This window comes from Lynx canadensis, chromosome A2, assembly GCF_007474595.2.
Source record: "Lynx canadensis isolate LIC74 chromosome A2, mLynCan4.pri.v2, whole genome shotgun sequence".
In the NCBI taxonomy this organism is placed as follows: Eukaryota; Metazoa; Chordata; class Mammalia; order Carnivora; family Felidae; genus Lynx; species Lynx canadensis.
The window spans coordinates 159181172-159206284 of NC_044304.2; positions in this window are offsets into that span (position 1 = coordinate 159181172).

The window sequence follows — 25113 nt, forward strand, 5'->3', positions numbered from 1 at the left end:
TACCGTCATTCGTGTTGTTTATAGAAACGAGAACAGATAACATTTGTTACACAGTCCCACGCCAAACCTTTATGGTAAATGTTATTTAGTACTCCCATTTTACAGATGAGGAAACTGAGGTTTTTGAAAGCTTGAGTGATTTGTCAGAGTTGCAGAGCTCCAACGTCACGTGGCTGAGATGCTAACGCACATTTTGCTAACCTTGAAGCCTAGACTCGTCTTTATGCTGTGCTTTCTCAGAGCTAAGGAAAGTAGTATAAATACATTTGTTTTTAAATCATGGATAGTAATCTTATTGCTTAAGCCATTTAAATCTTACATTGACTCCCCAAAAGCTCTCTGCAGATGTTGTCCCAAATTACACTGATGCTTCAAGGAAACCAGCACTAGAAAATTTAATTCAACTGAAGAGTAACTTCTAGGAATCACGAACCTTTTTATCTCTCATTCCATTTTATTCCGGGAATTAAGAGTGCCCTGGCCACTCTTGGTAACAAACAGATACTTGCTGAGTTGAAATAACTGAATTGAATCAAGTCATAGGCCTTATTTTTGAGGCATTGACAAATTTGCAGGATATATTCGTGGAAACTTCACAGCGAGGAATAGCGTTTAAGATGAAAAGAAGCAAAAAGGTTAAGTAATTGCACGAGATGGACAGTATTGAGTGGAAACAAAATTCCTATGTTCTGTGTAGTCATCCTAGAACCCAGAAGATGTCAGCTCCTGGGGAGTAACTTCTTGTACCTCCTCTAGGACAGAACTACATTCGCTTAAAAATCTGCGATTGGCCCTGATGAGCCGTGTCTTAAGTGGGCAGAGGTGTTCCAGGTTCTCCAAGCGAAAAGTGACAAAGTCTAAGGGCTACTACTGTGCTGTGTCCTTATATTCTGGAATCATGCTGAAAACAGGAAAGAGAATGGAGAATTTCTGTCCTTTTTTTTTTTTGATAGAGCACATCAATACATATATAATACTGTAGATCATAGTTGGGCTACCTTGGGGATCACAGATTAAATACCACTGACTACATGTGTTGGGAGAAACTGTACATTGAGATTAAGTAAACTTCTATTTCACTCTTTGGGAAAGAAAGATAAAAAAGAGTTTCCTGAACAAAACAAAACAAAACAGTTTCTCTGTGCTAAAATTAATGTATGTAAGGTAGAGATCACAGCTTTCAAATTAGTATTATTTACTCACAAACTTCTCCTTGCCCTTTTAAAGTACTCCCTGCTTTATAGCACTTTTATAGGCGTTCTAGGCCAGTGAGAAAATTTAGGGGGGCACCTGGATGGCTCACTTGGTTAAGCATCCCACTCTTGACTTCCACTCAGGTCATGATCTGATGGTTTAGTTCGTGAGATTGAGCCCTGTGTCAGGCTCTGCGCTGACAGCACGGAGCCTGCTTGGGATTCTCTCTCTCCTTCTCTCTCTGTTTCTCTCCTGCTCGGGTGCTCTCTCTCTGACCTGTCTCAAATAAATAAACTTTTAAAAACATTTAGGCAGAGAGGTCATAAATGATAAAAGGTAAAGCTGAGAAGTGAACCAAAGTGTTCTGGCTTGAAGTTCAGTATTTTTTTTTTAATTTTATGTCTTATTTTATATTAGAGAGAGAGAGAGAGAGACAGAGACAGAGAGTGAGCAGGGAGGGGCAGAGAGATGGAGACAGAATCCAAAGCAGGCTCCAGGCTCCGAGCTGTCAGCACGGAGCCTGAATCGGGGCTCGAACTCATGAGCAGCGAGATCATGACCCGAGCTGAAGTTGGACGCTTAACTGGCTGAGCCACCCAGGCGTCCCTGAACTTTAGTATTTTTAATATTATGCTGCCTCTAACTTAGTGTAGAGGCAATGGGTAGAATAATAAACTAAAAGGGGGAAAGGTGACAGAAATGGAATTTCCAAACATCTGGATCCTGGATGTTTTTTATTATTAGCACTTAAAAAATTTTTTTTAATGTTTATTTTGAGTGAGAGAGTGAGACAGATCATGAGTGGGGATGGGCCTGAGAGAGGGAGATGCAGAGTCAGAAGCAAGCTCCAGGCTCTGAGCTGTCAGCACAGAGCCCGACGCGCGGCTTGAACCACGGACCATGAGAACATGACCTGAGCCAAAGTCGGACGCCCAACCGACTGAGTCACCCGGGCGCCCCATTATTCGCACTTTTGAATAATATCTGGGAATCCCTATGTCTGCATTCTTCTTCTTAAAGAACATGAAAACGCTCACATTTCCCTAATAATCAGTGGCCAACCTACGTGATTGCGTAGACTTTGTTATTCTTTTTTTTTGCATTCTTCAGCAATTCTTCAAAGATTATTGAATTCAAGAAGCTGTTGTAAGTGTACTTGTGAGAGGTGGGCCAGTCGAAAGGAGAGCTCATCCACAGATTTGTATAAAAGCATTTCTACTTAAGAATTCCTTTCTTCTGAGGTTTTTTTAATTGGTGTTTAGTAGAATCGATCAAGGGAAGGAACTGCCCCAGACCCAGCTCTCTCCACTGAATAGTTACTGGGAGCACATCTTACACTGTGCTCCTTTTACTGTAGTCAGTGACCGGCAAGTGCTCCTCCCCCGAATGAAAGTCCGGATGCACACTCATGTGGTATGTTCGCCACTTGGAAATATTTTTGATGTGATAGAAGTGGTTGGTGAGTAAAAATTACCGAGGCACTAAAAACTTTCATTTAACTTCCTCTAGTAGTTTCTCTCCAGAGGGACAGATAGAGATAGGCTGGAAGATGCACAGGCAGGCAAGGGGATATATGAATAAATTTTGTAACTCTAAGGAACTTAGTGGGCAAAGGAAGGGACCAGTAACAAACTGTACAAGTTCTAGCTGTAATTTCATCCTAACTTGAACGTACGCACGTCTTGTTTTTACTTTACAAACTTGTTTTATAATTCTTATGTTCATTCATACTGTAAATGATCTTAAAGTCCAAGATGTTATTATGTAATTCTGACAGCTAAATATTTCCAGTGCATCTCTGTTACATTAGACAGAAAGTAGCGTTACATTTTAAGTTGACATGATCTGTTGGAAATACAGTTAGCCAAGAGTTTAGGATTTGCGTCGCCTATGTATAGAATCCTAAACGCACAATTTAACTTGAGTTTTAGCTGTCTTCTCAGTGAGTAAGAATACTGATGCCTGTCCTGCTATCACAAAGGTCTGCTCTGAACGGATCTCTAAGTTTTCTCATGTTTTACAAAATTCCTTAAAGTTGGTGCGTCAATAATTAGTTCCAGTTGGACTTTCCAAATTGCTCATAGTTATATACCTTGAATAATTCCTTCTTGTTAAGGTTTGACTTCTCTAACTATAAAATTCAGTGACATTTGCCCTACAGTATATATTATACAGTATATACATTATACATTATACGGTATATATTCTAAGACTTCCTTAGACACAAACTAAGAAACGGAATCTTAATCCTAGACATTTTCTGGTCATGCTTCACCCTTTCCAAGAAAATTTGATCCTGAAGAGATGAATTACTATTTTTTTCTTACATAATTTAGAGAAGGTACCGTGTGTGTGTGTGGTGTGTGTGTGTGTGTGTGTGTGTGTATGTGTGTGTTTGAAAGAACTCTATAAATTGAAGCTCTGTCACACGCAAAGAATTACTGTTAGTAATCTACAAAAACAGTGTTTTTGGCTTTGTATATCTTCTTGTGAACATTGATAGTTTGGAATTAAATATGATGCCCTTGCAAAACTATGATGTGTAATAATTACTGTTAAGCTTCCAAATTGTGAAGCAGTAGAAAAATCTATTATGATTCGTGTGAGCTTTTCTTTTTTTAACTTTTCTTTAGTGTCTTGGAAAAGCATAACGTATGATTACTAAGATATTTTTCAGAGAATTTGGCAATGTTCAATAAAGCAGAGAATGTACTTTTAGAATAAAATGCTTAATGTTTAATTCATCACAAACACAAAAGAACTGAAGTTTCTTAATTCAAATCAGTGATGTTAATTTATTATGAATCACTAATATTCCCAAAAGGTGGCATGCTTGAATCAATAGATATATTTTGTACTAAACAGGCAAAAGACTAGAGGCATATTATTAAAAGACTATTATCAAAATTGTCTTTTTCTTTTAAATTTGTGTCTAAGTTTTTATTTAGGTTATAAAAGTAATCAAAGCTTTTTTTCCCCTTGGTTATTAAAGCTAAACATTTCAAGTCAGTCCATTAATCAGTACTTTTAACCGATTGAAGTCTCGCGTAAGAAATGTCTAAATTGTCCAGTGGGCTTTCCAGATAATGTAGATATCCCTTCTATCCAATTAAAATCTCTACCTCATAATTCCATAAAAATGAATTAATGTTCGAAGTATATGTAATTAAATAAAATTTAATGTAAAATATATAGCTTAAAGCAGAAGTAACAAGTTATAATATGCAATGATACAGTATTTTCCCTTTGGACTACACAGTATCATTTGTGTGATTCATAATGACAGGCTATATGGGGTCATGACAGTTCCCAACATATGTCATTATTATACAATAATGTTATTATTAATGTTATTATTATACAATAATGTTATTATTAATGCATATTAATGTTATTAACATATTATGTATGTTATTAATGTTATTATACAATAATGTTATTATTATACAATAATAATAAATCATTCAACCTTCTCTTCCTGTAGCATTATAGGTATTATTTGTGTGTGTGTGTGTGTGTGTGTGTGGATGTGTATGATTTTACAATTAGAAACAATATGTACTTAGCAATATTTAAGAGAATATTGACATATTTTCCCATTTTGATCCATCAGTTTCTAAGTTTCTGATGGGGACTGTATTCCAAAAGTTAATTTATTTGCAAACTGAAATCCATTTTTTTCATTGAATCATCAGTACTAATATTAGGGTAAGGTCTCATACTAACTTCATTGACCTTACCTAAAATCATAATGCAAATGAAATATTATATGGTTGAAAAAAATTTAAAGTAGATGTATACACAGTTGCAAATCAGTCATTAATCATATGCACTAGAAAATTCACTACACCAGTGCCTTTTTAAACTAGTTGAAAAAGAATATTGTGGCTTCTAGTATCTCATCCAAGCCTCTTGCATTGTTGGGTGATTTTTATTAAATAAGATCAGAATTAAGGTGGATGTGGAGAGTAGGGGTGTGGGGGCTAGCTGGAAGGCAATTCTCTCTGTGGAGGAAGAGAGAAGGTTTAGGAACTGTCAGGCTTTAACCTGGTACCCAAGGGCCCTAAAGACTGAGCCTGGTAGTCAAAGCTCAAATCTGGAACAGGAACTTTGAAGTGATGTGGTTGCTAGGAGAAGTTAGACACCAAATGTGTGCAATCTGAATGCAGGACAATGAAATAGGCTTCCTGTCGACACGTATTGAGAACGAATCAGGCATCTTGTGGGTTTCTTCCCAAGCATGGAGCTGGGAGTTTTAGCTGGGAGTGATAACTCGTTGTCAGCAGCTGCTCTCTGAACTCAATCACAAGAGAAAGGACTTTCCAGAACTCTTGACTAGCCAATCCACTGGTTCTTTGTCTCTTTGCCTTCCTCAATATCCCCCACAACCGAACCTCAGATCCTTAAACCAGTATGGTTACTTTCAGTAGCTCTAATATGAGTTATTCCCACATTAAACAATTGACATGCAAATGACACTATATACAATTAGCGCCTAGTGCATATGATATCATTATATAATAAGTATTACTACTTAATAATACCACAAGTATTATAGTGGATGCACGTTTGGGTATTGTGGGAGCGTAGAGACACGGATTCAAATAAATGAGGGGGATTATGAAAGAGTCTCATAAAGGAACAGTGCTTTAGCTGAACCTGGAAGGAAATAATCTTGATGATGACATTGCGGCTGTTGTGTGCTGAGGTATTAATGAGCCACTGCAGTGACTCAGTTGAGAAATAGTGCAGGGCTCATCTGTAGCAGAAAGGACAAAGACAGGGCACAGATTCGAGAGGCATTGAAAAATTTGGATGTGTGTGGTTAGGAAGAGAAAGGAGTTTAGGGTGATGCCTAAATATCCCACTGGTACAACGGTATTTCCCTTTTAACGTTCTGTGTAGTAATACCAGAGGAGGAACATGTTTAAGGGGAAGTTACCGGATTTTTCTTGAGACGTAGAGAATTTGAGGTGGTTATGGATTTATCTATGGAAAACATGCAATAGGATGTTGGAAATACATGCTCAAATTTCTTGTCTGGATGGGGGTGTAGACTTGGGACTCTTGCCTAAAGGCAGTGTGGAGGATGGGCACTGCCATTTTTTTTTCCCTCTGTGGTTGAAGTTGACCTTCCCCATGCCACCCCTGTGTGCCCCATCTTTAGCTTTCCTATCCCAGATTATGGCGGTTCTGTTTTTTCCAACTGTTTGATCAAAGAACTTGACCTCAGCCTTGACTCCACTCCTTATCTCGTTCCTCCATTTAATGGGCAAGGAAATCCTGGTGACACGACCTAAAAATATAGCCGTTCTTACTGCATCAACGTCCTCATCCCTCTCCTTGCCATTATTATTTCCCACCTGGGTCATCACAGTAGCTTCTCAGTGGTTCACCAGCGTTTAGCTTTTTTTCCAGTAAGAACTGTTCTCAACACAGCAGTCGGTTATCCATTAAGTAAAAGCCAAATTATCCCACCCCTCTGCTCAAAATCCATTTGTGATAAAAACCAACATATTTCCGGTGAGTTCCATAGCTGTCCACATTACTTCCTCACTCATCACCTACTATTCGCTTCTTCTTGACTCAGTACCAGCCACGCTGGCCGTGTTCTTCAGGCCCTTGAACACGCCAGCCATGTTTGAGCCTCAGGACCTTCTCGCAAGAACTCTTGCAAAGAGAACTCTTTCCCTGCTGTCCGCTGGAGCCAGCACCTTTACCACTTCTCACGATCTTCTGAAGGGGACCTGTACTGTTTGTAAATACAACTCATTCAAGCCCTTTTTCTCTCCTGTACGTTTTCTTTTCTTATACAACTCAGCTCCTTCTAACATATATAATTTATTTGTGCTTAACATCTTTTTTTCTGTCCCTGCCATTGAAATGTAAGCCACATCAGGTTAGGGATATTTCTGTCTTTATTCCACTGATAATATGCCTAGAATAGTACCTGACACATAGCAAGTGTTTGAAAAATATTTGTTATATTAAAAAATGGACATTAGGGGTACCCGGGTGACTCAGTCGGTTGAGCGTCTGACTCTTGGTTTGAGCTCAGGGCATGATCTCACAGTTTTGTGAGAGCAGGCACTGTGGAGCCTGCTTGGGATGCGGTCTCTCTTTCTCTCTCTCTCCTCCCTCTCTCTCCCCCCTGCCCCCCCAACCCCTCCTCCACTCACACTCTCTCCCAGAATTAAAGCAAAAATGGAGATTAAATAGCCCTAATATTTTTTAAGTAGTTTTTTTTTTTTTTTTTTCTGGTGGAGTCAGATTTTAATGCAATCAACAGAAAATAATTTTGGAAACATGAATTTTCTAGAAACACTAATTTTAGAAAAAATGTATAATGTATAGGTTTATATAGAATATGAACTGAATGTTTCCAGAGCTATGCAAGCACAACTACCTGACAAGAACACAATTTGTGAAGACATTAAGGGTTTTTCATATGTGTGGATATTCACTTCTTAACAGGGGAACCATTTTGGTTTTTTTTTTTTTTTTTTCCATTATACTTTGCTGTCGTGAGTAGTTTTCCATTAAAAAGCTTCCTGATTGATCGTCAGTGGACAAGCTCAAATCCCTCTTATCTTTAAATAACCTGTCTAGGCAAATAATAACTAAGGAGAGAGAAAAAAAAAAACAACACTGTATGGGACAAAACAATATTTTGTAGTATAGTTGGGTAATTATTGCCTTCGGTAGTTTCAGCAAATTCAATTTTCTTTTTTGCTTGAGCCTATTTCTTTGATATTAGTTCTTTAGAGGTGCTTGATAGAATAGTATTGTCAGAAGAGGAAAATACCAAAATGAATTACATATAACAAGCACTCATACAAATAAGGATATATTTTAAGCAGGTAAACATTACTCCATTTATCCATTTAAAAATGTAACTGTAATTATGATCATTATAGTTTCAATATTGTTTGTTTTCATTAGCTCAAAAGCTATGAACAAGTTTATGAATTGCACCTCATTTAATATCAAAAAGGTAATTTGCCCTGTTTTTCTTTTTCATCATATATAATCACAAGTTTGGAACTGGCTAAAATTTCTATTAATATGTAAGGAAAACAATGTTTTTCCTAAGTGCTATGGAAATAATACTGTAAAACATATATAATTGGTACTTTATTAATATACTATTACAAAGATACTTAATTAAATGTTTTACATATTTTTAAAAGGATGTATTTATATTGTGTTGACATCTTGCCAATAAGCAACAAAGCTGAAATTAATTAGTTACATTTGCCCTGAATGCAGATTTTATATTACATCGTTTGTTCCTTAAGTTAATAATGACAAACTGGAAATTGGCTCTGTCCTTTCTTTTTTCTTTAATTTTGAAAATGCTCAGTTTCTATAGTTTATTAGTTTATGCTGTAAAATATATTTACTTTGGAATGTATTCTGTTAACTGCCCATGTTATTTTTATTCTCGCTTTAAACACCATCCTTGAATTTCTTACAATTTCTTACAATTTATTTCTGGAAATACTTCTTTGTTTGTAAAAATAAATGGCTCTAACCTAGGACCATATTTGGGGACACCTTTGGTTGTTACAACTAGGGGAGAGGGTGCCACTGGCATCTATGTGTCGAGGTGAAGGACGGCTGTAATGTGCAGGACGGCGTGGATGTGGGACAGGATATGAGAAGACTCTACAATTAGTCTTGGAGGAACTGAGGGGTGAAAGCACTGTTTTCAGGTTTCTGGATCTAATACCTTTAACAGGGCCATTTTGTGAGACAATGGATGGGGTGGGCTGTTCAGCTGGGGATGACATTGGCTTTTAATTAACCATCTTAATACAATAGGCTGAAATATACTATAATATAGGGGCCTGCCGTCAGAGAAGTATGATCCTCTCTAGTTGTCCTTTATGGTGAAACTCAGTTTGCCATTGAGTAGAGATTCTGCAAGTAATAAAAAAAAAAAAAAAAAAAAAAAAAAAAAAAAAAGAGAGAGAGAGAGAGAGAGACAGAATCTCAGTGATTATGACCTAAAAATATTAAGAAAACTTTAGAGACATTCAGGATGAAATGCAATTATTGGATAAGTTAATACCAGGTTTATATGATGAGTAGAGTTAGTGTCTAATTGATTTTTCTTTTCCAAATGTATGACCTTCATTTAATTCTAAGTTAGAATTCTCTATATTATTACAACTGATCTTTCTCCTCTCCTTCCCTCCCCCTCCTTCTTTCCTCTTCCTTCTCTCTCTCTCTCTCTCTCTCTCTTTCTTTTTTATTGCATTACTGGCAGTCGCCCTATTGTAGGATTATAGATGCTAACTATTAGCAGCTTTGGCTTATGTCCCTAGTGGGAGCGATGGAAAGTGTGCAGAAAAGCTAACGGGACTCATGGTTCTTCTAATGCAATCTCCCTCACATTCCACATCTACAGTTATTGCTACCCTAGGGGAAATTTGTGTATACTGTATATGCAAATATATGCTTTAGGAAAACATATTTAAACTTCTTCCTTCGCATTTCAGAATGAAACAAAGTCCTAGTTAAGAATTATTTATGAATTATATAATGAATTAGTGCTCATTATCTCCTATCAACACGGCGCATTGGGTGTCAGTAATTGTAAGTCTGTTTTCACATTTGTAAGTATTGAAGACTGTCCTACGTTTTAGTGGTAATTGAAATGAAAAAGCATAAATCAGTCTCTTCTTGGTGTGCAGGTCATACTGCCTTTAAGTTCCTATAGAAAAATACAAGGTAATTAAGTTTGGGGGCTGAAGGTATAAAGAAGGAGGATGGGGGGCGCCTGGGTGGCGCAGTCGGTTAAGCGTCCGACTTCAGCCAGGTCACGATCTCGCGGTCCGTGAGTTCGAGCCCCGCGTCGGGCTCTGGGCTGATGGCTCAGAGCCTGGAGCCTGTTTCCGATTCTGTGTCTCCCTCTCTCTCTGCCCCTCGCCCGTTCATGCTCTGTCTCTCTCTGTCCCAAAAATAAATAAACGTTGAAAAAAAAAAAATTAAAAAAAAAAAAAAAAAAAAAAAGAAGGAGGATGGATGAAAGAAAGATAATTTTGCTTCAGAAGATTAGGAATACTATAGGAATGGGTTTGGGCTGGCATTTTTACTGAAATACAGATTTATAGAGAATTTAGACATCCTTTGGAAAGCCAGACCTAAAGGCCCTTAAACTGCTCGTAAACAGGATGAAAACTAGAGTATCCAATACCCTGAGCATTAGTAGAAATGCTCCATGAACCAGAGCTCTTTGTCGGCATATCTATGATTCATTTCATTGTCCAAATATTTGAAACACCTACTGCTTGCCAAACACTCTTTGAGCTGTTGGAGCTTCAGGTAAAACCAATACAGAGAAGCTACTGGGCTTCATGAAAGCTACATTCTGATGTGATGCTTCATTATTAGATAATTTATGAGCAAATTTGCCTTTGTCTGTTCTAGATTAAATAAGTTGGACTTGGGGCGCCTGGGAGGCTTTAGGTCAGTTAAGCATCTGACTCTTGGTTTCCGCTCAGGTCATGATCCTAGGGCTGTGAGGTCGAGCCCCACATCGGGCTCTGCCCTCAGTGTGGACTGACTCTCTCTCTCTCTCTCTCTCTCTCTCTCTCTCTCTCTCTCCCTCCCTCCCTCTCTCCCTCTCTCTCTCTCTCTCTCTCTCTCCCTCTCTCTCCCTCTCTCCCCCTCTCCCCTCCCCCCCTCCCCTGCTAGTGCTTTCTCCCTCTCTCTCTCTCAAAACAAATAAACATTTAAAAAATAAATTAGTGGACTTAAAATTTAGACAGCATGCTTTGGTATCTGGATAACTTACCACAACAAAGGTACCAATTAGGGGAAGGTGTTATGCTTCTGTCTATAGCCACAAGTGGCCTCATGCCTCCAGAGGGTGTCAGGGAAGACAAGGGACGTTCTGGAGACAGCCTTGTGTCGGTGGGTATAGCTTTGGAGAGAGCATTAGCAACCAATTCTGCTCTCCATCCTCACTGTGAATTCAGCTGCGTTCACTCCAGCCTCCTCTGCACAACACACGTCTTTCTTTGCTTCCCTCCTGTAGTCCTTTCGTGCTGCTTTTCGGGGGCTTGTACATTTTGAATAACTCTAATGTCTATAGCACTTCCCGAATTGTAGATCTGGACAGTATTTGAAGGGCAGTGGGGCCTCCCAAAGAGCCTGTTGCTTGACTAAGTTCTTTTGCTGTATTGATTTAGTAAAAGAAATCCTGGGCTAACATTCAATTTCTTCATGGTTCTTAAAAATCTGAGGCATCACCAAGGGCTTTCTTTGCATTCCGGGCAAGAGACACAATGTGGAAACAAACCAACAAACCAACAAACGCAGCACAAACAAAACAAGAAACGAACTGTTGTCAAATTGGTCGAACACACAGATCTCTACAGATGGGAATTTTCTTAGGATTGGCTGCGGTAAGGCCACGTAATTTTCTTCTTTGGGTGTTCCCTGCATTTGCCCTTATTACTGAAAAATAACAGTGAAAGCTAAGCTGAACCGGAGCAGCTGTTATGTTTTTAGTTCTAAAAAATGCTTCACATCCGTAGTATTCCTTTCTAGTTCCATCGGTACTGGATCTCTCTTCACATATCAACACAAAGACATGAAAACAAGCCACTAAATCGAAAGGTTGACTTCCTAGTATCTCCCAGTGAAAACACTTCTTGAACTATATCCTGTCTGTAACAGAACAATGTGTATTTATATGTAAGAAATCCTTTGAACTTTCACTGTCTTGTTTGCCCACAATATTGGGTGTATTCCCATGCAGTTTCTTTCCTGCTTATTTTACTTGTGCCTGTGTTCACAGAGGGTTCTCTCATGTTATTTCTACCATTGCGTCAATTTTAGAAGCCGACCCTTGGAAGTAGAAGAACCATTGTGTAGAAATGTAGACATCGTCGCATTTAATTCTTCCACTTGACCGATGAGAGTGGTCTCTCTCTCTCATTGGATATGATGCGGTGGCCCTGAATACCTGTGGGTTACTTGTACTTCTTCTGTTTCCATAAGCTGCTTGGAACATCCTCCTCAGTTGCCTATATTCCTTTCCTGCAAATTGTGATCATCCAAATACGTCGTTGCGTCACAGTTACTCTGAGTGATGATGCAGCAGATTTCTGAAACTTGCCCCCCAAGAGAAAGTTCTGATTTGCTGTTTTCTTAATACAGAGCCTTGGCTTTGGGCACATTTAATTGGTAGTTAACACAATGCTTTCCACCTCTGCAGGGATGTGAGCCACACATCTTCTGTTTGACCTCTGGTATACGATCCTGTGTGATTAAGATTTTAAAAATTTGGGGGGGGTGCCTGGGTGGCTCAGCCGGTTAAGAGTCCAGCTTCCACTCAGGTCATGGTCTCGTGACTCGTGAATTCGAGGTTTGTATCGGGCTGTCTGCTATCAGTGTGGAGCCTGCTTCGGTTCCTGTCTCCCTCTCTATCTGCCCCTCCCAGCTCGTGCTTTCTGTCTGTCTCAAAGATAAATAAAAACATCAAAAAATTAAAAAACAATTTAATGTTTATTTTTATTTTTTTATTTTTGAGAGAGAGAGTGTGAATGGGGGAAGGGAAGAAAGAGGGAGACACAGAATCCAAAGGAGGCTCCAGGCTCTGAGCTGTCAGCACAGAGCCCGACGCGGGGCTCGAACTCGGGAACGGCGAGATCATGACCTAGGCTGAAGTCAGACGCTCAACCGAACGAGCCACCCAGGAGCCCCTAAAAACGTTAAAAATTTTTAAAAATATTTTTAAAACTTTCCATTAAAATTTTTTCTATTTTGGTAATACTAGTTCTTGTAATCTTCAGATGTCAGGCTTCAATGTGGGAAAATAGGCATCTAATGAGTTATTACTCAAAATCGTAAATATTTTATTAGGAATTGGATATTTCGTCTGCAGGTAGAGTACAGAGAAACAAACATGCAACATTATTCTGTGAGTTCTGTGATCCTGTGATCAGTCTGTTTATAATCCTAAAAACCGAGAGGCCTGAGCTAATTTGGTCAGGATCCCAGTCTGGTTAAACCTACGTGTGGGTCTAAAGCCACACAGTAAGCAATGGATCTGTTATATGATGTGATTTGAGGGTATCCTCGCTCCCCAAATACAGGTTCCAAATTAACAAATGAATTCAGTGGTTAAGAAAAACTGAGAATTTTGTGAAACATGCCTTTTCCTGGCTGAGATACAGCAGGCGATAGGGTTTCGTTTAATGTCAACGAAGCTTGGGGCACCTGGGTGGCTCAGTCAGTTAAGTGTCCAACTTCAGCTCAGGACATGACCTTGCGGTTCGTGAGTTCGAGCCCCGCGTCGGGCTCTGTGCCGACAGCTCAGAGCCTGGAGCCTGCTTTGGATTCTGTGTCTCCCTCTCTCTCTGCCCCTTGCCTGCTTGCGCTCTGTCTCTGTCTCTTAAAAATAAATAACATAAACTAATCTTCCATCATTTTAATTAGCCTGCTTGTCTCTGATCTCCTGGCTATCTTGAAAACAAAGGAGTTAGAGAGAGAGAAGGGAGTAAGACACAGAGGGTGCTTTGGAGGTGGTAATAAAAGCTGTCAGGAGAAACTTTGAGATATGGAGTTAGGGCTCCTCATGGAGGGCTGAATGACCAGGGAGTGGTTTGGGGTGTCGACGATAACTAAAAGTAGAACTCCACAAAGTGACGAGAGGGATGTGTGTCATGACTGAGGAATAACCAATTTTGGTCTGCATTATGACCACATGTGAAGTAGTTCCTCCTTTTGAACATGGGTGTTAGAGAACTGATCTAGAGGGATCTCTTCTGCCATCATTGTTTGCCGCCATTCTCTGGAGAGTTCTTGATGTCTGGGTGGTGTTACTGTCTTTATTCAGTATAAGGAAGGACTTCATCCTGGACTTCTCCATCTTGGGACAGTGTAAAACTCTGGTTCCCTAGAGACTGGAGTATGGACGGACCGCAGACCTAGGAGTCTTTCTCCCTTCTCCCCCTTCTTGTGCTCTTGTGAGGAAACCTTCTGGTCCTTCTCAGCTTCATTCTCCCCTACCCTCTGAGGCTGGCTTCACAGTCAAATGCACCATAAAAGCAGAGACCTTTTAAGGAAGTTCTTATGATTGTCATAGAAGGTAGAGAAGACACATCTCTGGGAGATTTTACCCATGCACATCCCCACCTACATGTGAAGAGTATAAGGGAAATAGTGGAAAGAGATAGTTCATGGGCTCTTAAGTTTTATCCCAGTATGATACAAACACTGAGTTGGTTTTGTCACCAAACTGTTGAGTAACTGTTGAATGTTTAAAATTCCAGTGGCAAAGGCTCCAATATAATGAAGACGCCATGTCATTGAAGACGGTAGGTTCAACCTAGTACAGTTTCTATTCACAGAACAAATCATGGGATCTAGATAGATTGCACCACATTCTAATTTTGTCACTTTTTCACGTTTGTGATATATTATTCGTTTACTTTGCTTGTCTCTCTGTACTGTAATGGTAGATGAACCACCTAATCTCTATGTAAATAATACCAGCCCTATGGATTTATTTATAGGCACGTGCTTTATCCTATAACGTCTTAAATGCTATGCTTCATAATACTTTCAGACCCACAGGGTTAACCATCTGTTGAAGCCTGTTTATATTTTCACCACCAAAGAAATACAACTTTAGAAGTCAGACAATATTTTCGTTACTTAGTTTACTAAAAGAAGTAATGATTGCCTGTCATTGGCTCGCTCACCTACCCAAGCACAGCTTCCCTTGAACCGTGGGCCCATGCATCCTTTATCAGAAAAACCAGAATACGTAAAACATCATGTGTTTAGACAATCCGTGAGTATCGGGAACTCGATAAATGAATAAGTGAGGTAAATGAAGCCCAAAGATTAAGGAGTTACCCTGCTTTAATAGCCTGTCCTCGTGCGGAATTACAGAGACTAAAGCAGTATTTTCAAAACTTAAGGGCATGCTTCAGACCTTTCTAAAATTATGATAGAGGACACATGAGTGACTAGGTCAAAAGGAAATGTATGAAGAAAGGGATCTCTTTTATTATGGAATAAATGTCTTAAGACCAAAGGATCAAGAATGTGTTTTTACAGAAACAACACATTGAGGAAGCGAATTCTACTTTGCTTTGAAACTCTGGGAAGTGACTTTTAGTAAGAAAGCAACAGCACAGGGTGTGTGTTACCCTTTCTCCCCGCTCCCAGACTATTCGCAGTTAACCAGTAAAAACTCAAACATTGTAACAGTAATTGCCAAAGCACTGAGGTCTGCGTGTTGCTGGGTATCTTGGCACAAAGAATAAGTAACAGGAAAAACACCCTCTGGGAAAGTTGAGAGACTCTGTGTAGCTTTTTCGCTTTAATAATTACAGCAGTGTTAATTCACAGCCTTTTTCACTAGATACTTAGGTTTTAAGTAGCCTCGCAATTACAAACGTTGCCATCAGCTACTACCAAGGCCTTCTGAATATTTATCAGATGTTCCCAGCCTTTCTTTCAGTTTCATACTTTTCTGTTTTCTTCACTTTCTCCCTTCCTCCTTTCCTTCTTTTTCCCCCCCCTCCCTTTCTCTCTTTCTTCTTCCTTCCCTCTTTTCTTCCTTCCTTCCTTTTTTTCCTGTCTCCTTTTTGCTTATTTTTTAAAGTTATTCAACTTTAGGGTGAATTATATGGGGGCTCCTATCCATCCTGTGTTAAAATAGATTTGCTCCACGAATAGGTTTCATTTAAAACTTACGAAACGTGTTTAAAGATTATTTTCTCAGTATTAATGAGTATTTTATTTGCGGTGTCATTTTTTTTTCTTGCCTAGTAAAATAAATTGTACATATTTAACATAAAGTTGTCGAGGCTCGCTTTCCTACCTTTATTCCTTCTCTGTGAATCAGTAGCCTTCTCTGTCGCAGGCATCATACTAAGAAACCATAATAGTCGTGGCCTCTATTTATCGATCAAGCCCCTAGTTAATTATTTATGTTGGATTTCTCATAATGTAATATCCACCACAGCCCTTTGAAATATATAACATTGCCCTCACTTTATGTATCAGTAAAAAATAAAATAAAATAAGGTTCAGAAAAGGCAAATGATATCACTAAGGTTAATAGCCAATAAGTAAAATTGCTGTGATTCAAAACCCAGTTCTTCGGAAATTCAATTGTTGGTCTCTGTGATGTGCCCTTTAGAAGGTGATGGAACTTAAGAGCAGATGGAGAAACACGTGTGTCCCTGGTTTTCTTCCTTGAACCCCGATTACTCACTGAGGAGTGAGACTGATTGGCTCCGCTTTTCCCAACACACATTCTGTGAATTTCTGGGAACTGCTTTGCTCTCTTAGAGTCAATAGAAACTCTTAGGACTTCACCTTTAAATTTGTATGCATATGTTTCTCAAAAATCAGCTATCATCGCTAAGTTTTCTTTAAGCATCTTTGGGGGGAAGAAGTAATGGAAATAGTGGTTTGCCAACCCAGCTATGATGTCTGTGATGCATTTTCTTTATTTAAGAATTAATGCCAGTAAAGTAAACAGGAATTGGGATTTAGAATACTTGGGTTTTTCAGCTCTGCCACCATAATCGGTGACCCTTGGGGCTTTATATTCATTGGCTTTAACTTCCTTATCGATAATATGAAAGGATCGCCCGAGGTTGTATTTAAGGTAGAAATGCAGTGCTAAATTTTGCCATTATTTCTAATAACAATAACACATTATGTTTTAGTTTTTGTTTGTGTGTGTGTGTGTGTGTGTGTGTGTGTGTGTGTGTGTTCTGCCCTGTTCTGTCAGTCTGAGGCTCAGTTAAATACCTTACAAGGATTCCTGCCTGCTTCCTGAGAGCTTGAATTATAGTTTCCCAGGTGAATATTAGTACTTCATGAAGGATGATTGGAGTTACTGAATATTTTACAAAGGAAAAGCGTGTGTGGCTTGAATGATAATTTAGGTATCTTGATAAATTCCTCCTTTGTAGTTGAAGAAAGACAGTTTTGAAACATTCGACTTCAAAGAAGAACACGAGAGGCATTGAGCATGTCTGTAAATACTTCATAATTGCAATAAAGTGGTTCATAGAAACACTCACCCTCATTTGAGTGAGATAAGCATAGGCATGCTGCATTATCTTTTATTTTGCAAATAATGTCACTATCTCTTTTTTCCATATTCAGTGGTAACTTGCTGTGCCTCCTATGCCAGAAGTTGAAGACAGAAAAATGTAGCAATTACTTGGCTAGTATACCATATTCCACAAATCGTGCTTGAGCATGGAAGGCGTTTGAGTCTGGAGCACACTTTTTCATAAGACTGGTGTTCTGAGGTCTGTGCCAGTCAGTTTCCCAGACCAATCCACACACTCTCGCATCTTCGTAGCACAGCTTAAATACAACACGCTTGCATGAACACATGTAAAGGAAGCCGTCCTGCTGAGATAGTAAGAAAGATCCAAAAAAAAAAAAAAAAAACCCCAAAAAAGAGAGAAATGAGAAAGACCCATTTTTAGTTCCCTGGCTGAGATGGAAAGTAGGTTTTAATTTTTTTTTTTTTTTTACATTTATTTTTGAGAGACAGAGACAGAGCGCGAGTGGTGGATGGACAGAGAGAGAGGCAGACCCAGAATCGGAAGCAGGCTCTAGGCTCCCAGCTGTCAGCACAGAGCCCGATGTGGGGCTCGAACTCACGACCTGTGAGATCATGACCTGAGCTGAAGTCGGACGCTCAACTGACTGAGCCACCCAGGCGCCCCAAAAGTAGGTTTCATGAGAGCAGCGGTCGGCCAGCTCAGCGGCAGGTACAATTTGGCCACACCTACTGTGACCATCTTGTCCAAGGCCCTGTCCCCCAACAGTGGCAGACTTCAGGAGTTCTGCTAGAGGCCATGTGGCCCTCATAGCCCAAAATATTGACTATGTTTTCCCTTTATAGAAAAACCAAATAGCTGACCCATGAATTGGAGAAGGACTTGGAGCTAGAGAGCAACTTTGCAAGTTCTCATGGTGACTTCTGTCTCGTGAACTCCCGAGGGGCGCGGGTTGTGTCTCCTGGGGAATTCTGTCTCCCAGAGACACGGCTCATGCCTGGCACCGAGGGGGTGCTTAGTCAATATGCATTGATGCACTGTTCGTAAAGTCTCAGGGAACTTGACAGACTGATGCCTCCAGTTCTCTTCTCCTTTGTCATCTCACTTGTAAGATTATCTAAATATTGTTTTCAGAAAGCATGGTTTGTGTATTATCCTCTTTTTGGAATTCGCCGAGTTTCTCTTAATCACCTCAGGCAGGATTGACTTTGTGTGGGCACTTGAGATTAAAATAAATCCTCTGTTTCAGGAGTATGTGCTTGGTTATAGTGCTATCAGATGATACTTAGTAATTATTCGATTCAGTCCTCTTTTCCCGTAGATAACTTTGTTTACATAATGTATCAAATGAAGAGAGAGATGTTAAAAATCGTTTAGCTCAGCTTTCTCGTGCACTGTTCACAATTACTGCTTTATAGTCGTATCAGTGCATCCAGTCAGCTCTTTAGTAAGGTTTTCTCTATTAGTAAAATAAACCCTCTCAATCCCATAGAATAAAATGTATACCGAATCTTCTTTGCATACTATTGGTATTGCATTCATAATTTCTTGCTTCCATTTGCCTAGTTTCCTTCAACAGTACCTATGGATGTCCCAGAAGAGAGAAGGACATTTTGTCTCATTTTTATCTCCTTTCTCCTCCAGTCATACAAGAACAGCAAACAAATAGGAGGAAATTTTTTCTTTTTTCCTGTATTTTTCCTCATTGCACTTACTTTTGTCTCCGTATACTCTCCCTCCAGAGTCATACACTTTAATTTGATTTGTATCATGTATATTGAATTATACATTAAATAATAAAGTATGTATTATTAAATTATGTTACTTTATAAGATAGCTTTTTATCATGGTTATTGACATCTACATGGTATGTTTAATTGAATCTGTACTTTCTTCAAGTTTCATATCATGATTTACCCATTTATACCTTAAAAAAAGAAAAAAAAACCTTACCTCTATTACAGTGTCTTGTTGCTTTTGTGTGTGTGTCTGTCATATTTAAGATGACACCTGGGGGGCGCCTGGGTGGCTTAGTCGGTTAAGCGTCCGACTTCGGCTCAGGTCATGGTCTCATGGTTCGTGAGTTCGAGCCCCGCATCAGGCTCTCTGCTGACAGCTCAGAGCCTGGAGGCTGCTTTGGATTCTGTGTCTCCTTTTCTTTCTGCCCCTCCCCCATTCACACTCCATCTCTGTCTCTGTCTTTGTCTCTCTCTCAAAAATAAATAAACATAGGGGCGCCTGGGTGGCGCAGTCGGTTAAGCGTCCGACTTCAGCCAGGTCACTATCTCGCGGTCCGTGAGTTCGAGCCCCGTGTCGGGCTCTGGGCTGATGGCTCGGAGCCTGGAGCCTGTTTCCGAATCTGTGTCTCCCTCTCTCTCTGCCCCTTCCCCGTTCATGCTCTGTCTCTCTCTGTCCCAAAAATAAATAAAAAACGTTGAAAAAAAAAACTTAAAAAAAAAAAAAAACATAAAAAAATTAAATGACCCCTGGGTGGCTCAGTCAGTTGAGCGTCCCAACTCTTGACTTCAGCTCAGATCATGATCCCAGGGTTGTGGGATTGAGCCCCGTGTTAGCCATGGAACCTGCTTAAGATTCTCTCCTTGTGTGTCTGTCTCCTCTGTTTGTTCTTTCTCTAAATACATACATACATGCATACATACAAACATAAAGGAAATACATAAAAAATAAAATGGACTTTCTGTTGCCTTCATAAATGAATGGTAATTTGAGTAAAGAATTCTGGGGGACTCTCTTTTCTTTTTCCAACCTGTATTATCTTTCGGCATCTCACATTGTAGAAGACAAATATGAGATAACTCAATTTCTTTTTGTATTGAGGGTGGTATGTTTCTCCTATCTGGAAGTTTATTGAATTCTTCATTCCAAAATTAAATAACCTTTCCAGAGAATGCTTCCGTATGGTTCACTTCTGTTAGTTTTATATTATCTATTTTTTAAGAATATACAATAGAGTGCGACACCTTGGTGGCTCCGTTGGTTAAGTGTCCGACTTCGGTTCAGGTCATGATCTCATGGTTCGTGGGTTCGAGCCCCGTGTCAGGCTCTGTGCTGACCGCTCAGAGCCTGGAGCCTGCTTCGGGTTCTGTGTCTGCTCTCTCTCTGCCCCTCCCCCGCTCACATTCTGTCTCTGTCTCTCTCAAAATAAATAAAACGTTAAAAAAAAATTTAAGAATATACAATAGAGTCAACCGACTTACCTGTGGTTTCTAAACCTAACAACTGTCAAAGCCAGCACTTGAAATCAGTCTCTTGTATCCTGCTTCTACACACTTTCCTCCTCAGTTACTCCACTAGCCCTTAATCTTAAAATTTTGGCTGCAGTGTGGAAACAGCATGGCAGTTCCTCAGAAAGTTAAAAATGGAACTCTCTACGATCTGACAATGGCACTACTAGGTATTTACCCAAAGAACACAAAATACTAATTCACAGGATACATACTCCTATGTTCACAGCAGCATTATCTACAATAGCCAAATGGAAACAGCCCAAGTGTCCATCGACTGATGAACGGATAAAGAAAATGTGGTGTGTGTATATATGTGTGTGTATGTGTGTGCATGTACGTGTGTATGTATATGCGTATGTATATATATATACGTGTGTGTATATATATGTATATATGTGTGTGTGTATATATATAATATATATATTTATAATGGAATATTACTGAGCCATTGTAAACGAAACCTTACCATTTGCAATGATATGGATGGAGCTAGAGAGTGTTATGCTAAGTGAAATAAGTCCATCAGAGAAAGATGAATACCATATGATCTCACTCATGTGGAATCTAAGAAACAAAACCAATGATCATTGGGGGAAAAAAGAGAGTGGAAGACCAAGAAACAGACTCTTAACTATAGAGAACAAATTAAGGGTGGTTGGAAGGGAGGTGGGTGGGGGATGGGCTCACTGGGTGATGGGGGGTAAGAGGGGCACTTGGGATGAGCCCTGGGTGTTGGATGCACGTGATGAATCAGTAAATTCTACACGTAAACCTGCTGTTACACTAATACGTTAACTAACTGGAATTTACATAAAAACTTAAAAAAAAAACCCACAACTCTTACTGAAGTGTTGCCACGTAGGAAGAGTCTTAGGCCTAGATTGTGTTCACCCTAGAAATGGTTTTTAGAAGCCCTTTCCTCTCGCTCATAGTTTGAGGGACCCCCCCCCCCAAGGGTCTTTTCCCTAAGGGAAGAGTGCTTTTGAGAGGGCATATTGGTCATTCGGAAGACCAGCCCACGCCCGCGTGGTCAGTGGGGGAGAAGATAAGAAAACCGTAGAGCCTTGGCACCCTTGGTCCAGGGAGCCCGTGCTCTAATGGGAGACACGGCCGCAGGCCGCACCAGTGGGGGCCGCATCCCGCAGCAGTGAGACTAACCCGGTGAGAGCACAGGAGGAGGCCAATGACAGCGACAAAATAACTGAGAGGACGCTGCTCCCCCACACCACAGATGGGGCAGCTCTAGGGAATTCATAACAATGCGTGTTACTGCAAAATTGAAGCCTGTTAACACTGGTTTGTAACTATCTGTGACCTTCTAACCTCTTTTTCCCTTAGCTTGGTATGACCTGCCTTACACAGAACAAGTTCTTTCTCTTCTCCTCTCTGCCTTTCTCTCTCTCTACACACACACACTCTCTCTCTCTCTCTCTTCCCCTCTTCCCATTCTCCTTATGTCTGAAGACTTCTCGAAGGGCATCTTCGTGGAGAGAATGAATTCAGGCAAAGAGCTTAGAACTCTGTCTTCTCCAGGCTTACCACCAGGCACATGCTCTGCCTTCCTAGAACAGGGGATGGGTTTTTGTGAGCACGGAGCCCTGTGGTTGGAAAGGTGTAGCAGGAAGTGCAAGGTTGTTTTCCCAGAGCTCCTTTGTATGTTTTCTAGTGTTGGCGTGTCTGGCCGAGCGCTTTCTTCTGCGTTTACTACCAGGTGAGCACAGAATTCCTCTGAGTTTTGATTGCATCCAATCTCCCACTCCTCGTCCTGCATTGTCCTTAGTATTTACATATGAGGGTGTGGATAAGTTGAAGCATCTTACAGTGAGATACAAAGAAAACTTACATCAGTTCCAGTATTAAAAATGACAAAGGGAAATTATCCCCGAGGCAAAAATTTCTACATTGAAATAGACTTGCAGGGGGAAAAAGAAAAGATTGCAAAAGGGGGTCCGTGTACTGATTCAAATTTAATTCAGTGCTTCAGTATATTTGTCACTTGATATCAAGGAGATTTTAAAGAGTGTGCCGAATTTTCCAGTACAGCATTCTGGGGTTATTAATTACCATATACAGTATACCATCTAACCCAGAACTCGGAGTAAACTAGGGCTACACGGAACCTCAGCAGTCACTTAATCTACTTCGTCTGTTTTTCACGTTGGGGAACAGGCTCAGAGAAGAAATGTGCCCTAAATACTGAGCTAATTAGCAGTAGAACCCTAGCCCTAAATCCCAAATTAGGGACTCAGAATGCCAAGCTTTCCCCACTTTGTCAAGTGTCCTGCAACCCATCGCTGAGCTATGTTAATGTGGTCTGGAGGATGCACTGAGAACATCTGATTTCAGGGTATTATTATGTCAAAGTAATATGTCATCCCTGGTGATTCTCCGGTATAAGTGATGTAAAATCATTCCCAGCATGGGAGGTAAAATAGTTGAAATATTGTGCAGTCAGCATACCTACAGCCAACTGAATGATTAAAGTTCGTTTATTTATATCCTATATCATATGAACAGACCAGAGAACACCAAACTATTGAGTTATTGGGATTACATCTATTAGATATCCATTTGACATCTCAATTTGGTTGTTTCTAGGCCGTATGAGTAATGTCATAATTGTATTAGATCAGTGTTTTTCAATGATGGCTGCACATTAAAACATCCAGGTCTAAGTCAAATCAGAATCTCCGGAGTGGGAGTCTAAGCATTGATATTTAAAGGTTTCCCATTTTGTTAATTTATTAAACATTTTTTTTGTTGCTAATAGTGCTGTATCATAGTGATTATGAAATTTCCTTAGCACGAAAGGTAATTTAATCACAATAGTTGGAAATGTGGATTGATATTAAATCTATTTGTAATCATAAAATAAAAGTTAGAGAGAAATGCTTTAATTTCACATATATTCTAATTCCCTCATGTGATGAAATTTCACTTCCTTCTTTGACCCATACTCCCTTAATCTATAAAATAAGAATCATAATGCTGATCTCTTTTTTTTTTTATTTTTTTTTAACGTTTATTTTTGAGACAGAGAGACACAGAGCACGAACAGGGGAGGGACAGAGAGAGAGGGAGACACAGAATGAAACAGGCTCCAGGCTCTGAGCACAGAGCCCAATGCGGGGCTCGAACTCACAGACCGTGAGATCATGACCTGAGCCGAAGTCGGACGCTTAACCGACTGAGCCACCCAGGCGCCCCCATAATGCTTATCTCTTAAAGTAAGCATGAGAATTAGCCACATGATACATTGTGCACCTGGCAAGTGTTCGATAATGATGATATGGGTAATCACATGTACTAATAATACTTTAAACCTCAAGAAGTTAAATAACTTTCCTGTAGTTCATACACCTAATTAAAGCTATAGTGAGGATTCCAGTCTGCAACATATTCATCGTCATCTAAAATTTTGCAGCCAGTTTCAACTTCTTTAGTTGTAAAGTTAAAGATAGTGTGAGGCTAATGGAGTGGTATAGAGGAGCGCAAAATGTCAAACAACAGCCTATGTGCATGCACAAAGCCTTTTAATTTAAGCGTGCCTGGGTACTTAGACATTAGCTAGGAAGCAAAAGTAAAAAGAGAGAGATAGGGCCATGGAGGTAATATTTTGCAGGTATGACCAAGGGAGGGTACTTGGAATCAGGGTAAAATCATTTGAGTTTCAACATCCGGGTGAAATTTTTCAACACTTTGTGCTCATATAATGTAATCGTTTGAAACCTTATCACACTTCATTGAGAGTAATTTACAGCTGTTTCCATTGAGAGTTTATCATCATGTACAACACCCTTTTAACAATATGAAATACCGTCCAGTCACCGTGGTTGCCATATGTAATGGCTCTTCTGCACATGATCCCATAAATTACTTTAATGGGGCAGTAATTTTCCCTCATAAGTTTGAGATTTTGTGGCTAATCTTTCTAGAACATATGTTCGCAGACACTAAAGACAGTGCACTGACTTATAGTGCTGGGTAATAACAGAGATATACTTCCAGGGAGCAATTTCCTGACTGACCCCTGGTAAGAACTCAGGAAAACGATGCAAAAACCCATGAGTTGGTTTGCTAATTAGGAGACTGATCATTCATCCTTGCTGCCTTTGCATGTGCAGGGAGGGTGCCAGCTACGGCCACCTTCCACGCTGGAAGTTAAGCAGCATCCTACACCTGGGCTCTTTGCTTATTATGGCCCTTAGTCCTCAGTACAGCAGCAAATATCGGCACTGTCACATTGCATTTTATCATCTTGGAAAGACCGCGGAGATTAGGTAAAGGATGAACAAAGCTTTTCTCCTTTGGTGGAGCCGTTTATCGGTGTCTGTGCTACTTATACTAATAACATGGCTCCACCATATTAGGAAACCAGCCAGTGTTTTTTTTGTTTGTTTTTTTTTTTTTTACCCACTGCTATGGCCGTTTGTTAAAACATAAAACGTCCCAATGATATGAATCCTTCTGCAGGAGAAGGAGATCTCATGGTTTCAAAATGAGAGTTAGTGTTTTTATCTGTCCCTCCTCAAACCGTGTTTTATCCATTCCTGTTGATTAAAAAAAAAAATGTACAAGGCATTGTAAAACCTTGTATAAGGGGTAACAAA